Source organism: Lutjanus erythropterus, chromosome 18, assembly GCF_056507025.1.
Source record: "Lutjanus erythropterus isolate fLutEry1 chromosome 18, fLutEry1.hap2, whole genome shotgun sequence".
Classification (NCBI taxonomy): Eukaryota; Metazoa; Chordata; class Actinopteri; order Lutjaniformes; family Lutjanidae; genus Lutjanus; species Lutjanus erythropterus.
In genome coordinates, this window is record NC_139334.1 from 8,280,528 (window position 1) to 8,294,156 (window position 13,629).

General features: G+C 35.8%; 1 long non-coding RNA gene across 1 annotated transcript; it reads left to right on the top strand.

The window, feature by feature from the left end:
* The first annotated feature begins 2,695 nt into the window (after positions 1-2,695).
* Positions 2,696-6,065, top strand: LOC146310565 (uncharacterized). Its single transcript, XR_014772321.1, has 4 exons — positions 2,696-2,806; positions 2,954-2,983; positions 4,631-4,792; positions 5,717-6,065. It is a non-coding gene; the product is annotated as an uncharacterized LOC146310565 (long non-coding RNA).
* The last annotated feature ends 7,564 nt before the right edge of the window (positions 6,066-13,629 follow it).

Here is a 13,629-nt window from a genome sequence, read left to right on the forward strand (position 1 = left end):
TTTAGGGTAAATATATATACAATAAAAAGTGAAAAAAAAATCAATAAAAATGAAAAGGCGGTGGTTCAGCAGTTCAGACAATTATACAGCTTGCAGTCTGTAAGTATTTGTAGTTTGCAGAGTGCTGAATAGTTTCTGTGTATTGTTGAATTTCATTTATACAAGTTTTTAAATTAAAGTTTTATGTCACAAAATTTGCTTTTAAAAGTATGATATTTTGCTATGGTAATAAAAAGATATATAATATGATACCATTTTTGTTCTGATCTGCTTGTGTGTTTATTAGTTGAGTTTCACTTCCTGGTCATTAAGGTTGAATAGAGGGAAGTGACTCACTCTGTCTCCCTCTGCTGTTCACATTTCAACACAGTTTCGTTTCTGTAGAAATTCAAATCCAGCTCAGTGTTATTACGGTCCGTCACACTACGAGATATGGGTCTTGGTCAGTATCGCTGTTCCTTTATTCCGTCGATTATATTGACATTTTAACTGATATGTTTTTCTTATGAAGATGTAATAATGATGGTGGCAATGTCTTTGATTAAACCAGATGAGCTGTAATGTTTTTTTTTTTCATCCTGTGTTTCAGGTTCAATTATCGCCGTTGCAGGAGGAGCAGGTAGGACTTCAGACTAATTTATAGATCAGCTGTGTTTAGCTGTGTGCTTTTACTGCTGGTTTGAATGGACTTTAATGTAGGACAGCTATTTACACGCTAAACTCACATCACATGTGATCTATCATAGTGGCTAACAAAAGGACATCACATTATTCATGTGCAGTAGGTGCAGTGGCCCTGGCTCCTGTTGCTCTGGGGGCCATAGGTTTCACCTCAACTGGAATAGCAGCAGGATCCTTTGCTGCTAAAATGATGTCAGCTGCTGCTGTGGCCAACGGAGGAGGAGTGGCAGCAGGAAGTACTGTGGCTGTTCTGCAGTCTGCTGGTAAACACCAGAACTACTAACTTAGATATGATATTTTTAAGTTTTAACTGTAACCTAATGGTGAGATAATACTTAGCAAACTTAGACAATTTGTCCTTGTTAATAAAATAAAATATGTGGGTAAGAATTTTCCTTGTAATATAGTCGCTCTTAAAAATACTTGTCTTTGTTCACAGCAGCCATTTCTTCCACAGTCTTATTTATATGGTGACGCAAATAATATCTTCTGTGACCCACCTTTGGGTCATGACCCAGACTCTGAGAATGAATGATTTAGATTGAATATCAACCACTTTTCAACTAGAAAAATGAATGTCTATATCTATAATGACAACAGTGTCACTGTTTCATTTACACTTTCTCAGCTTGAATTAAAAAATCCTGTGTAATCATCCCTAGGTGCTGTTGGACTGTCAGCAACTGCCAATGCAGCTGTGGCCGGCGTTGGAGGAGCAGTGGGATGGCTAACTCGTTTCAACCCCAGAAGATCCTAAAGATCCTGAAGATGCTGAGGATCCTGAGGATCCTGAAGATCCTGAAGATCATGAAGATCATGAAAAAACACGATGAATTTATAACACTTGAACTTTCCCTAAATTAATAAATAATGTCAGTTAATTTACTAAGTTACAGTCCTTTGTCATCTCAGACAGCTGAAATGTTTTGTGAAATAATGAAATTACTAAAAAATATTAAAGATATTTGTTCAGTGTGTCTGTTCTGAGTTTTGGGTCTTAAAGGGACAGTTCACACCAAAATCCACAATACATATTTTCCCTCTGGCCTGTAGTACTTTTTACTTCTTTAGTACTTTAGATCTCTTTTTTTTCTTGGTGTGAGTTGCAGTGTTTTGGAGCTATCAGCCACAGAGATGTCTGCCTTCTCTCTGGTCACACGACCATTAAAGGTTAATGTCATCCTCTTTATGACAGTGAAAAAAATCTCAGCTGATCACTGAAGTAAGCCAGTAATCTTCATCCTCTGTGGACAAATTGCCAAAAATGAATAGAAATCTATCCAATAGTTGTTGTTGAGATATTTCAGTCTTGTCTGTCTGTGTGTGTTTTTGTTGTTGTTGTTGTTGTTGTTGTTGTTGTTTTTGTTTAATTTTTAATTTTGCAGTTGCGATTTTTATTATTTCCTTCACAGTCATCCAAAAAAAAGCCATTAAATGTGTTTCACAGATGGGTGCTAACAAATAAGGCAAACAAATAAAATGCAAACAAAATAAAAACAGTAAAAGCTACATTAACTTAAAAATGTGAAATGCAATAAAAATATATATATTATGTATACGTATGTATTTATACAGACATGTATGCACATACACTTGCTGTGTAAACATACACACATGTTGACATAAAAATGGCTGAGTGAATCCTTTAACTCTCCTCCTAATAATCCTCATCTCACTGGTGGAACACGGTGGACTTTGTTATGTTTACATCAACTTTATCTTAGTTTGCACTTCCCTGATCGTAAATGCAGTTATTAATTACAGGACAGAGTGCAGGAACAGCAAACGACCTCTCTAACTTTCTGAAACAAAACTAATTTTCATTTTAATCCAAACACAACATGAAGGAGACTTTGTGCTGGGGAGGCTTTGTTGCCACTGATACGTTTCACACTGCAGGGAAACACAGCCCTCCACTATGAAGAGTTCGGTATTTTCTGTGTTTTTCTTTTTTGATTCAAAGATGGAAATTTCCAGTTAAATAATAAGGATAAGAGCTCTTTAACGCCCCCTTCTGTTCAGATTAGAGCATAGATTTATTTCTCAAGAAATGAAAGTTAACTCTCAGTACATAAAGCTCAGCCCAGATCAAGGCTCATCAGAGCAGAGGAAGACATGGACCCTTGTGAGTGTCACTATTCCTTTTATTTTATTTTATTTTATTTTATTTTATTTTTTTCATGCATGTAATAATGACAGTAACCACAGCAAGTGTCCTGATTAAAGCAGATGAGCTGTAAATGTTGATTTCTGTTTTCACCTTGTGTTTCAGGGACTGTTGCGACCGTCGTAGGAGGTGCAGGTAAGCATTTATGGATCATCCTTTTTTGTTTTTTGTTTTTTGAATGGATTTTAACACACTTTAATGTGTGAAAGACATTTAAATGCAAAAACAGTGGCTGTGACTGGACATTTTCTGTGGCATCATGCATGATATCTACGAAGTTAATCGTGCTGCTGTAAAATACCGTTATGTTCTTAGTCCAGAAAGTAGAGAGAAGCTGTTACTGATCAGTGATCGGCTCCTGCCTCTTCAACACAGCCAGACGTTTGCTGCGTCATTTCAATCAATCGATCAATCAACCGGGCTTTATTTATATAGCTTCTTCTTCTTCTACGTTCAGTAAAATAACATTTTTCTCTCTTCAGCCCACACCAAAATGTTTTTGCACCTCTACTGACATGCCTTAAGAAGTGCAGGTGGAAGTAAAAGAATAAGTAGATGTATATTCAATTATTGAATAGAAGTTTTTTTTTTTTACTTTTTGTCTCTGACTCCTGGTAATTAGTCAGTAAACTGATTTTGAATTCAATATTTGATCAATCATCAGTCGTCTCAATCTATTAATTTCCATTAATGCATTAGTTCAGAGTTGTAGTCAGCGCTAGACAGTAACAGAAGTATTACACTCATATCAAGTACTGTACTTATTTTGTACTTTATGCCTCTACACCACATCAAGGCTGTTTTCTGACTTTTTAACGTTCTCACAGTACAGTGATGCTACAGACATTTGATGGTCTTATAGACCATAAGAGAGACTATAGACTATAATGCCGTTTTTTTCTAACATGACAGCTGCACATTAAACAATTAAATGTCAGACGACATATTTAAACATGATGCTGTTGGTCTGACATTGTCCCTGTGATGACAGAGACGTGAAGATTAAAATAAATGTAACTGACTGGATTTCAATTTCAATTTCAATTTTCTAATCAGTATTAAGAGCTGAAATATCAGCAATGCAAAACTGACTTTAAATAGTAAATAGTAGTAGTATTCAAAGTGATGTGCAGTTTAGGGCAGCACCTTAGAACAATTATTTTTTAAACAATTAATCTATAGATTATTTTTTCTATTGACCCTGGCTTTAGACTCAATATACCTCGCTGGCCCATTAATCTTGGTTCGTAGTATAGCCCTCATGACTGGCAGTTGATAGCTCACATATCATATTTGCATGTGATGTAAGCCTTCAAGCCCCTTTTCAGCCAATCAGATGCCAGCATAACATGCACACATTGGTCCTAGATAGAGAGATAGAGAATAAAGTTGAAATGCCATTTCAACTTAGTTCTCTAAATGATATTAAAAGGAAGTTTTTTTAAAATTTTGCATTTCAAGAATAAAATTGAAATGTTGAGAATAAAGTCCTTTAAAGAATAAGATTTTTTTCATGTTGAGAATTAAGTATCTTGGCACTAGTACTGAAACTTTAACTTTACTCTCGGCATTTCAACTTTATTCTTGAAATACAAAATAAAAAAATTCTTCCGCCTCTCATAGTTTTTTCCTCACGTCTGGCCCTGCTTCTCTGTACCAGAATGTATCACTACTGTTTACATGCAAAACTACACACCTGAATGCATGATCCACTTTGAGGTGATGCAAAAAGTGATCAAAAGTTTCCTCTGCTGCTTCCTTTGTGTTCTTCTCCACGTCCAGTCGGTGCTGTGGTTGCGGCTCCTGTTGCTCTGGGGGTCGCAGGTTTCACTGCAGGGGGCATAGCAGCGGGCTCCTATGCTGCCGGGATGATGTCAGCTGCTGCAGTGGCTAACGGAGGAGGAGTGGCAGCAGGAAGTGCAGTGGCTGTTCTGCAGTCAGCAGGTAAAGCTTGTAGTTTTAACAACTGCATATTAACTCTTTATTATGAGAGAATCATTGCTGGAATTATAATCACAAGGTAATTATGCGTCTGAAGTGCAACAAAATCCTACACAGGTGTCTCACAAACCAGGAATGAAATGCAGAGTTTTGGAGATCCTGGTCATAGAGATTTCTGCCTTTTCACTGGGACTAAATGGCACCCAGCTCGTGGTGCTCAAAGCACCATAAATTCAAAACCTTCCAAAAATCATGATGCTGAGCAGTTTCTACTGCTATCTACTACTAGGAAAAAGTAGTTCATACATGAAACTGCTTACAACAAGGTCTGTGGATTATCTTCAGTCACCGGCTCGTGATTTCTGTAAAGACACTTTGGAGAGGAGGCGGAAATCTCTATGGCCAATATCTCCAGGCTACAGGCCAGAGGAAAAATTATATGTATTTTTGATTTGGGGTGAACTGTCCCTTTAAATTTTTAAACAAGAAGGAGAATTTGAGGAGACACGGGAGATTTGTGTTTGAGGAGATAATTTTGTAATTATTCAGAAGAAATGCTGGGAAGTCTGTTAATCTGCTGATTATGTTCGTAGAGACTTAATTTAAAGAGTTGATTGAACTTTGTACAGTTCTTTCATGCAACATTTAAAGTCAAAAAACTTCAAGTTAGAAGAACTCGTGTTTATATGTTCTGAAAATAAATACTAGAAATTTCAAGTTTAATTAAGTTAAATAAAAAACATATATTTGTGTTATGTTAAAGATAAAAGATTAGTTGATTCCACTAAATTCTTGTTAGATATTTTCCAGTGCAGAGAATCTTAGCTGTGGGTTTACAGTTCAGTGTTTAGGTGGAATACATTTAGTCTTTCTCAGCTGCTCTGTAGTTTCATTACTTCATAAAACATCTGTGTAATCTTTCTGCAGGTGCAGCTGGACTGTCAGGAGCTGCCAGTGCAGCTGTGGCCAGCGTTGGAGGAGCAGTAGGATGGGTTGCTAGTCTCATCAGCTAAAAAACATGAAGGAAGAGGATGAATCCACTGTTTCTTTTCTTTTGCCAAATGCACGCAATTGCAAATTGTTACAGTTCTCTTATTAAACTAATACGTAGTGTTAAATCTGAAAAACCTCTGAAAGATAGTGGTTCAGTGTGTCTTCTCATGTCCAACAGAAAAGACTGAGTGGTCACTGGTGCAGTAACTTTTTAAAAAATGAAGTATTTTTTCTTTCTTTATTTCTGTCTATAATAGCAATAAACCTTTCTGTTACACCCTGAGTGCTGATGTACCGATTTTTTCTTTTGTTTTGTCCGCTGAGATTCCAGTTACAGCCATGACTTACAACCTGAGAAATATTCATTGCTATTATTCTGTGACGTCCATGTTTTGTTCAGATCCGAACGGTTCCGTTTCTTAGGAAAAGACACTCAGTCCAGCTCAAAGCTCTTTATAACAGAAGACGACATGGAAATCACTGTTTCATTGATGACGCTGAGACATTTCTTTTTAAATATTGATACAGATGCTTATGCTTTCCTTAAAAAATGTAATAATCATAATAAGCATAGCAAATGTCAAAGCCAGATGAGCTGTGCATGTTGATTTCTGCTGTGTTTCAGTGACAATTGCCGGCATTGTAGGAGGAGCAAGTAAGTCTCTGGAAATCCTTTATTGATCAGCTGCGATTACTTTTCATTTGATTTTAACACACTAAGTTAGATCATGCATGATCGATTGATTTTTTAAGTGAATTTTCATCTTTTGTAGTTGCACTTTATTTCACAGCACACTAATAACATATATTAAACTGTACTGTGTATCAAATTAGACAAAAGTATAAATAATATGCACGTTAGTAGACAGTATTAGAACTTTTATAGACCCTTATTAGACTTTCTTGCTTTCTTAGGGACACATAACAGAACTGTACTGTAAACTAAAGTGAAATCATGTCTACTTGAGACTTATGTTCATTGGCTGGTCCCATACAATTGGCATGTAGCCAAGACCGATGTCTACTTCTTTGTTCAAATGACTTTATTGGCCTACAGTCTAAGTCTATGTAGTCACCCATGGACAAAATATTCTACTATCTCAGTCATTCTGGCCTTTATTTGGTAGATCTGGTTCACATATTGTTTTTTAACGGGGAAGTAGCAGAAATATGGTTTTACTTTAGTTTACAGTAGAGTGCTGTTGTCTTGTGTCCACAATCAACCTTTATTAAAGTCTAATAAAGGTCTAACAGTGAAAACAATACACTTTAGTTTACAGTAGAGTGCTGTTGTAATTCGTCCCGAACTACTAATAATAAGCCTGTAGGTCTAATACTGTCTACTAAGAACATATTATTTCTATTTTTCATCTGATAGAAATTACAGCTTGTAACATCTTGCTAGTGTACTGTAAAATAAAGCACAACTATTTTAACTTTTGTATCTAAATGATGAGGTGATCAAATGGGGATAATCACAGGGGCATAATGTGCCCTAAATATCTTTCTGAAGTGTCTAAGTAAAGCCCCACAGAGTCACTCAAGCCTCATTCACACATGCTGTCTTGCCACCACACTTTGCAACCACTGATACCTTTCATATGGCAGGGAAATACTGCCCTCCACTGTTAAGACTTTGGTATTACATCAAGCTGTTTTCACCTGCCTTAATTAGAATTAGTGGAGTAGTTAATCGTTTACAGTAAATGAGAGGATTGGGTCTTGAAGAATTATATATTTGGTCATTAAACATATCTTTACTAAAATCTTGAGTAAAAAATGACAGATTTCAGTCAGTTTTCACCTTTCGTTGCACTTTAGAGCAACTGTTGGTGTAAATTCAAAAACATGCATGCTGGAATAAAACTATTATGATCTATCAATCAGTACTTAATATCGTCCTTTAGTAATGACTGATCTTGATAAGAGAGGCCCTTACCTCAAGGGCCAAAACATTATTTTGTTCAGTGACTTGAAAGTTTGTCCTGGATCCAGGTTTAAAAGAGCAGTCACAAAGAAAACAGTTTAACCCCTCCTTTTTTTTGTTGTTTCTTCTGATATACACTGTATAATTATAGTCATGACGCATCACCTCAGACATGTTGTTTACTCATTAAATGGGGATAGGACTCGGTGACGCCCCTTTTTGCTTAACAGTTTCATTTCTCAAGAAGTGACCTACGTATCCCTCAGTATATGAACCTCAGCCAAGGTTAACACTCATCAGAGCAGAGAGAGACATGGGGCTCTGTGAGTATCTCTGTTTCTTTGATGTTACTGATACCTTTACTGATATGTTTTTCTTATAAAAATGCAATAATGATAGTAACCACAGCAAGTGTCTTTGATTACAGCAGATGAGCTGTAAATGTTGACTTCTGTTTTCATGATGTTTTTCAGTGACGGCTGCGTTAATTGGAGCAGGAGCGAGTAAGTCTTTGGAAATCTTTAAGGGATTGCATATTAAATTTAATACTTATATCATTTTAAAGTGGCAAAGTGACCTAACAAATCAATGCAGTATCATTAGAAACAAGGTTTCCTCTGCTGTGTTCTTGTCCATGTACAGCGGGTGCTGTGGTCGGGGCTCCTTTTGTTCTGGCTGGTATAGGTTTCACCTCAGCTGGAATAGCTGCAGGTTCCTACGCAGCCAGCATGATGTCGGCTGCTGCAGTGGCCAACGGAGGAGCAGTGGCAGCAGGAAGTACAGTGGCTGTTCTGCAGGCTGCAGGTTAAAGCCATGACTTGATTTCTAAAACTAATTTTAATCTTGTAGTTCTTACTACACATACTTTTAGGGGTTTTTTTTTCTAAATGATTATGGGTAAGCAGATATAGCAGTTCAAATGACAATAAATAAGGTATAATGAGGTCAAAAAGTAGTATCATAAATCAAATTGAAGAGGAGAGGGAAGGACAAGTCTTATGACAGACTCCTTTAAATAAACATCTCTGAGTAAATATTGGCAACAGATATGCCATTCCTATTAATTAGTAATTTAAGAGGCATTCAACTTCACTTTGAAACAACTTGGGGCTGAATAAAAGAATTTAGCTTCATGAATACAGAACCTTCCTAATAAAATCAAAATGTTAACAATAGTTAACAAGTTGTTGTTGTCCTTATATTTAAAACAAGTTACAATGTCTCAACCCTAAATGATTATCTCACGTTCTTTCTTTTCTTTTCTTTTTTTTGCATAATACAAAATTCTTAAGGTCTTTTCAGAATCTAAATAAGTGAGTTATAGTTTTTTGTACAATTATTATTAACATCCAAAAAATCTGGAAACCTACATATTAGCTGGATACATTTTGTGTAATATTTTAAAATGTAATTTTTTAATTTATGACACATACTTTTGTATATTAATGAAACGGGGAGATGATCATTGCTGCAGTGATAATCACAGGGGAATTACGTGTCCTATCATGTCCTGAAGTGCAACAAGAACAGCCGAACATCCTAAGTGTCACAAACTGAAAGCAACGATGATTTCTCTTGTCATAACAGGGAGTTGTAGTTTTGGGTTTAGAATACAGTATTTAAGTAAAAAAAATGACACTGTACACTGTATAGTGCTACTGTTTCATTCAGTCTTTCTCAACTCTGCAGTCTGATATTGTGATAAAACTGTTATCTTTGTGCAGGTGCAGCTGGTCTGTCAGGAACTGTCACTGCAGCTGTGGCAGGAGCTGGAGGTGCAGTGGGAGGACTGGTTGCATTTCTCATTTGAAAAACATGAAGGAACAAGATGAATTTGCAATATTTTATCTTCTGCCAAATGAGGGACGTGATCAAAAAATTGCATCAGGTTAATTACTAAACAGTACTTTTGTCATCTCAGACAGCTGAAATGTGATTTTCAATAAAACTTTAAAGCCTCTGAATGATCGTGGTTCAGTTTGTCTTCTGTAAATGTAGTTTCCATTAATAATGTCACTCAGAAAAGACTAAATGAATGAATGAAAGTTTTCTACAGTTTTTTATGATCATAGTGAAGTTGTGGGCTGTAAAACCAAAACGCTGAGCTGAAAAAGTTGCTATAAAGCCCATACACACAGTCTCTTGATCCATCGCCATCTGATACTGATCAGTGCAACTGGGCTTTTCAACTGGAGCTTCAAATTGATGCAGATATGATGGTATCGTTCTGTTTGGAAGATTGGGTTTTAGCTGCTCCCGACAGTGCTGCCATTTTTGTTAGGTGACTATTCACCTGTGTCAAGTAAGTCAAGTAAATGGACAAGCAAAAGATTTAAAGAAACCAACTGAGACGCTTCAAAACTTATTGTATTGAAATACAATCAGTGTACGCAGTGTACGCTGAAATACAATCAGTGTACGCTGACTTCATTAATTTCCAACATGCAAGGTGCCTCTGAAAGAGATAAACATGGAGATTATTTACAGGTTAGCATGTAATGTTGATAATGTACAAACTGCTATTTTGTTATATTATGTTGTCTTTGATAATTCTGAGTAATGTTATTTACAAGAAGAATAGCTACAGATAAATCAGACGTTAGTCAGGGGCGTGGCCATGGCATTGCATGGAATTTTGACGTTTTGTCATCAAACAGGAAATCACCTGATGGTCATAGCTCGGCTGGCGCCTCCTGTGTCCGGCTGGTGTCTGACAGACTCCTGACATCATCGCGACGGTCTTTGGAGGGCGTGGACTGCCCTGTAATTTTGATGTCTCACCAGGAAACACGAAATTGTTCTTCTTTAGTATAAATGATCCGATTGATCTGATCCAATTCCGGAGCGAGATAACTGATTGTTTAGTCTTATTCCCAGATCATCAAATATTGATATTTTGGGTTGAAAGATCAGTCCAAGCCACCTGTTAGATTCGTTCTGGCTTTGATTGGTTGTTTTCATTCAGGTGGGGTGCAAATGTCATTAGGAGCACTAAGATGAGTGAGAGGAACCTGATTTTACATATCATCTGTCTTACTACAGTCAGGATATAGTAACAGTTTCGGTAAATATGATGAAAGGTTATTGTGACCCTTTAAAATGGCAATAACAAACGACAATAGACTAATTGTTTCATCTCACATGCATTTAATTTTGTTTTAGAATTGGACAGTATAATAAGATGAAAATATTCCAGAGCACAGAAGCATCAACTTAATTTCTCTTGGAATCAGTTAAATGGTGTCAAAACAAAGATTCATCAGAGTAAATGAAAATCCTGAAAATGACACTGGCTGCAGTCCACGTTTATGAAACAACCTTCAAGCTTATTAGAGTACTTTATAATAATGAAGGAGTCTCTGCCAACTATGTTTACATTTTTCATGTCCTTAACAGTTTTATATTTGCTTCCTGACTGATGCTTGACTTAGTTTTCTTTTAAATTACTGTAATTAAGGAATACTGCCTTTCCCTTTCTGCTACTACTGCTACTGTCCCTTTCATTGGACATATCAATATAAAATCTTACGTCTGGTCATTACAAAAACAGTGAAAAGCCAGTGCTCTTTCTCTGATGTTGAAGATGTTGTAATCAGGTGTATGTCTCCCCCTGCTGTGAAGAGGAGGAACCATCCTGGTTGGAGGATTTAGTTGGAGCTGGTCTGAGCAGGGTGTAGCTGCAGCAGAGCAGGCTGCAGTTTTCTGCCACAGCACCACCTACTGAAGTGGACATTCACTTTTTTTTTTTTTACATCTTTAACTAAATGAAAGACCATCACCATTCTTCAAGGTCTAATCGTGAATTGAGCACATTGTGGGGTTTGTGTGTGTGTGTGTGTGTGTTTGTTTTTTTTTTTTTTTGTTTTTTTTGTTTTTTTTTATTATTATTAGTTTAACAATAATGAAACCATAACGTGATTTGGCAAGCCCAACTAGGTGTCTTATAATTATTTTTGACTTATTGACTATTTTAATTCATTCTAACCGGCGCATTAAATAAATTTAAAAAGATGATAAAAGCATATTGATGTGATCCACGTTATAGGTACTTAGAAAGGAAGTGTTATTTGAGTGGAATAAACCTTTAAAGCTATAAGTCGTGAAACAGTTGTATTTGGGTGGAATAAGCTGTAAAACTACAAGTTGTTAGTGGCATTTTGGTGAAATAACCCTTTAAAACTAACTACTAATCAACAACAGTAGTATTTGGATGGAATAAGCATCTTACACTACTGTCATTAGACAGTATTTCGATGGAATAAATCTTTAGAACTATAAGTTGTGAAACAAAGTAGTATTTGGTTGGAATAAACCTTAAAAAGTCTGAGAGTATCTGGTCATTCAAATCACTAGGTGGTGCTGTGGCGAAAAACAAGGTTCCTACAACTGTGGTCCTGAAACTGCAGCCTCCTCTAGTGGAGGAACATAATACTGGAGCTGGTCTTCCTGTAAAGCCTTTCCTGCACCGATACCTCTGAAACTCTTCAACTCTACAGCCCAGTGAATAATAACCAACTAGAAAAGTCAATGATTTGTTTTAACTTCAGAAAGTTTGTGTCCAGGCTGCCCTAAAATTTTAAGTTGACTGAATTTCAAAAGACAAGTTGAGGTAATTTTTTTAATGATTCAAAACAAGCTTGATATTAATTCAGTTGTACTTGAGAAAACATGTTCAATAAGTTTGAGATATTAAGTTGAATCAATTTCTCTTCAGTCACACTAATAAATATTTATAACATTTAACATTTATTGTTTATTAACTTGTTAGCGTAAAGGGTAAGGACTGGATTTAATCCTACCCTTCATCGTGGTCTTCATCATCACTGAACTTAAAGTGTATTATAGAGACACACAGAAAGTTTTCATCATTATGTTTTCTTCAAACTATAAAAAAAGAGTCTCAGGAGAGTTGTAGCTCTCAAACAATGCATGCTGAGAGGCCTGCTAAAGTGCAGACCATGTTCCTTACACAGTACATCATTCAACTCATCATTTCAAATTAAAACACTTCAAGTTGAATAACTCATGTTTGTAAGTTCTGAAGAGTTCTTAAAACAAAGAGAAATTTTAAGCTTAATTAACTTGAATAAATAAAACGTGTATACTAATTTTAAGTTGATGAGAAAAGATTTGTTTCTCCACTAAATTCCTTTATGATATTTTTTCAGTGCACTTCAGTTCAAAGGAGGAGAAAGAGTGTTTCTTTAATACAGTCAACTTTTCTTCCGTCTTGAAACAAAGACACTTGATTGCATAACAGTCCACAGTGCTCATTTGGCCCAGACTAAACCAAATTCAACATCTGAGCAAGTTCATTAATCAATATCACCTTCACACTCAGGACAGTAGAACAACAGTACCAGTAACAATACACCAAATGATAAAATAAGACTGACAGGCAACAACAAGGGAGCGCTAAACTTTTGGCACTTTAGGGTCAAGTAGCAGAAATGAAAATTGCACACGATGGATGTCAATAAATGCTAAATATCTTAAAACTCATCTTTATAAATAAAGTAAAATGTACCATTTTACCTATACACTTCATTTGTTATTGTAAAATACATTCATAGACGTTGATCAAACAACCACTTATACAACATACATATACCAACGACATGCATGATTAACCAAAAAATCCAACAATACTGAGAAAAAGGCACCAGTTTGAAAAACATTTAAATACACAAACAAGCTGCAAAGTGATACAGTTTTATAAATCCAAATGGAGATTCTGCATAAAGTAACAGGTCACAGTACAGGCAGAATTCAAACTCCCTCTTTATCAAAAATAATCTTAAATCACTTCATATTACTGGTTAAATACTGGTTAGAATTTGATGATTTTTTAAAAATATTTGGTTCTTATTGATTTTAAATAAATTTTTATTTATTTACTTTTTATTTTAATGGGCTTTTT